The following is a 4,259-nucleotide window of genomic DNA, read 5'->3' as shown; positions in this document are numbered from 1 at the left end:
CCAGGATGGTCTCGATCTCCTGACCTTGTGATCCGCCCGTCTCGGCCTCCCAAAGTGCTGGGATTACAGGCTTGAGCCACCGCGCCCGGCCTCTCATTTTTTCTTTAAAAACCTTTACCTTCCTTTACCTCCCAGAATATGCACATGTTAATAATTTCCTATGGCACCCATATTCCCATTGCAATGCATACACCTGAATAAACATTATTTTCTACTAGAGAGTATTTCTCTTTGTTTTTTTGTTTAGATTGACAAAGTCATAATTACAAGAATAAATTTTAAAAAATCAATTTCCTAGTTCTGAACGCTGAAACAGCTCAGAGGCAGGTGCCCAGTAACAAGAGCTCCTGGCCATAGCTTTAGATCCCAGCCCTAACTAAATAGAACAAGGCTGAAAGAAACGGCTGCTTCCAGAAATGCAGCAGGGGAAGTACAAGTGGGTCACCTTCTTGTGTGAGAAAGCAAGGACATGCTCGAAGATTGATGGGGAGATGTCAAACCCATACAGAAACCAACTTGGATGTGCTATCTGTGACAAAATTTGAGGAAACTGTAGTTGTTGAATAGTGGCTCCCCAAAAAGACAGGTCCAAATCTTAACCCTCAGTACCTGTGAATGTGACCGTATTTGGGAAAAAGGTCTGTGCAGATGTAATTAATGGTCTCAAAATGAGACCATCTTGGATTAGCCGGCTGGGTTCTAAATCCAATGTCCTGTGTCCTTACATAAGACAGAATGAGGAAAGACATAGACACAGAGTGGGAGGCCCCATGAAGGCAGAGGCAGAGATTGGAGGGGTGCAGCTACAGGCCAAGGAATGCCAAAGATTGCCCATAGCCAGCAGGCACCGGGAGAAAGGCCTGGGTCAGGTTGTCCCTCGGAGACTCCAGAAGGAGCCAATCCTGCGGACACCTTGATTTCTGACTTCCAGCCTCCAGAATTGAGAGGCAGTAACTTTCTGTTATTTTAAGTCACCCAACATGTAATTGCTATAGTATCCACAGGAGCCATAAAAGAGAATTTTTGCAACTTAATGTAAAACGTTGAATAAATAAAAATCCATGAGTTCTGGCACATGTTTACCTATGTAACAAACCTGCATGTCCTGCACATGTATCCCAGAACTTAAAATTAAATTTTTGAAATCCATGAGTTCATCGTGATGCTGAGGTTTAAGGGGGAAAAGAGAATAGACAAGAAAAATAGGCCAGACACAGTGGCTCACACCTGGTTTCTCGGCACTTTGAGAGGTCAAAGCAGGAGAATTACTTGTGGTCAGGAGTTTGAGACCAGCCTGGGCAACATAGTGAGACCCCACCTCTACAAGAAATAAAAAAATTGGCCAGGTGTGGTGGCACGTACCTATAGTTCCAGCTACTCAGGGGACTGAGGTGAGGTGGGAGAATCACTTGAGCCGCAGGAGTTGAGACTATAGTGAGCCATGATCACACCACTGCACTTCAGCCTCGGCAACAAAGTGAGATCCTGTCTCAAAAAGAAAAAAGAAAAGAAAAGAACAAGAACAAGAACAAGAAAAAAGAAGAAAAAAACCCAGTTACATCACCTTGCTATGAACACCAGCAATTAAGGATTAAGGAGAGAAGACAAATCACTTACGCTCTCATTTTTTAGAACTTTGGTTCATCCCCAGTTAATGAGAGAAAGCTCTTCTTTACAGATAATAAATGTAGAAGGAATGATAGAATTGGAAGAATAATAGTTTTGAAGCCACCAGTGATGTAATTGATTATAGTAAGGAGCCGCAATGGATGTCAAAACCAGTAGGGGAGGCTGTAGAGAACAGGATGTTTGCTTGGCGATCAAGTCTTAACCCACAGATCGCTTCTTAATTCACTGTTATGATGGAGAGCACTGGGTGTCACCGTTTTAACCAAACTCAGCATCACTAAGGTGGAACGATCTTTCCCCATCTGTGAAAATGAAGGCCTCACACACAGAACATACACTTTATCATCCTGTTTTTAAGCATATAGTTCAGTGTCATCGGCTTAAGTACATTCATATCATTCCACAACCACCACCACCATCCATCTCCAGAACTTTTTCATCTCGCAAAATCAAAACTCTGTCCCCATTAAATACAAACTCCCCAATCGTCTGTCCCCCAACCCCTGGCAACCACCATTCCACTTTCTGTCTCTATGATTTATTTTATTGATTTATTTATTTTGAGACAGTGTCTCACTCTGTCTCCCAGGCTGGAGTGCAGTGGCACGATCTCGGCTCACTGCAACCTCTGCCTCCCGGGTTCAAGCGCTTCTCATGTCTCAGCCTCCTGAGTAGCTGGGACTACAGACACACACCACCAGGCCCGGCTAATGTTTTTGTATTTTTGGTAGAGATTGGGTTTTGCCATGTTGGCCAGGCAGGTCTTGGACTCCAGACCTCAGGTGATCGGCCTGCCTCAGCCTCCCAAAGTGTTGGGATTACAGGCGTTAGCCACTGCCCCCGGCCTGTCTCTATTATTTTGACTACTCTAGGTAACTCAGGTAAATGAAATGATCATATTTGTCTTTCTGTGACTGGCTTATTTCACTTAGCATCACGTCCTCAGGATTCATCCAGGCCGTTGCCTGTGTCACAGCCTCATTCCTTTCTAAGGCTAAATAATAATGTTCTGTTGCATGGACAAACCACATTTCATGTATGCATGCATCGTCACTGACACTTGGCTTGCCTCTACCTTTTGGCTGATGTAAGTAACACGACTGCGAAGGTCTCTCCACGTTCCTGCTTTCAGTGTGTCTGGGTCTATACCCTCATGTGGGATTGCTGGAACCGGGCGAGATGATTTGTAAAGGACTCTTTCCTGTTTTCCAAGTGAGCTTATTACAGGTGCCCCTTTAAAACTGCAAACATTCATCTTGTAGAAATGTGTTAACAGACCACTTTCACAAGCTCACTCTCCCCAGCATCTCCATCGTCCTTGGTGAAAGGAACCTCTTTTTATCACCCCGACTCTCATGGGTTGCTAAAAAGCAGCAGGAAGGGAACAATGTTCATCCTTCAGGAGAATTCTCATAAAACACTCAAAATCTCTGAAGGCAGCTGGTACATGCAAAACAGATGTAAATCGCATGCAAATCCTGGCTGCTAGAGGGCTCCCTGGTGTTGATTCCCCCACCTTGGCCTCCCGCCTTCTAGCACATTCTTAGTGCTGACCAGTGTTGAGATGGAACCCCATCGATGGGAGAAGAGAGGGATCTTTACCAAATGGGGTTTTTTTATTTCCAAGTCTTCTGCAAAGGGGAGCACATTCTCTAAAGTCTTCCCACAGTGCTCTTCATTTCCTTTGAGGCGTTGCTTCCTGGGTCTGGAGACTGATGCTAAGCCCTGGGTCCAGGGCTCCCTGACCCAGACAGGAGACAGGGCCTCTCCCCATCAGTAGCCACAGGAAGCTCCTCAGTTTGCTGAACCTGCCCAGACACCAGGCCAGCACCTGCTGGGGGTGCTATTCGAAGGGGCTTGACTGGGGAGGTGAGGACCCACTGGGAGATTTGTACCCTTCTAAGGCTGGCTAATGAACACACACACACACACACACACACACAGCTTGTTGGGAAGAGCACAGAGTTGCATGCATCCATGACCACGCTTCCTGATCTGTGACATGCAGTATGCTGCTCATCAGAAAAGGTTGGCGGGGGGCTGTGTCTGTGCCCTAGTGGATCAGGCATATTGCCCCTACTTATGTGGTTGGCCATGGTGCCAGCCCTGCCCGGGGGTTGGTTCTTGATTTTCCATCATATGATCAGTAATTCCCTGCAGCAAAATGCTCCAAAAGACTAAGAGATGAGGCATATAAAGCCCCTCTACCCTGTCTGGCCTGGGGTGAGCTTCAACAAACTTTCACTCGCTCCTCCTTCAACTCTGCAGCCTCAGAGTGGGATTTCTGTGAGTCTCTATGGAGAACACCAATGCGGAAGTCATCGGGAGTTTATGGGGCAGTAACCAAATGTCAGGTGTTTCATTAATAATCAACCTGCCATGTAAATTAGCACCACTCACCCGGTAAGAATCAAGCTGACGTCACCTAACCCTAACCCTGCCGCAACTAAGACTGCTCTTAACCATCCAGTTAAAGAGAGAAAGGGCAGAGTTTTATAGTCAGCTGTTAAATATTTCTGCTGAGAAATAATAACTCATGATTTTGCTCAGGCCAGTCTTGAACTCCTGGGTTCAAGCAACCCTTCATGTCAGCCTCCCCATAGTGCTGAGGTTATGGGTGCGAGCCACTG

This window comes from Colobus angolensis, unplaced genomic scaffold (genome assembly GCF_000951035.1).
Source record: "Colobus angolensis palliatus isolate OR3802 unplaced genomic scaffold, Cang.pa_1.0 Scaffold9, whole genome shotgun sequence".
NCBI classification, from domain to species: domain Eukaryota; kingdom Metazoa; phylum Chordata; class Mammalia; order Primates; family Cercopithecidae; genus Colobus; species Colobus angolensis.
This window is presented reverse-complemented; position numbering follows the sequence as displayed.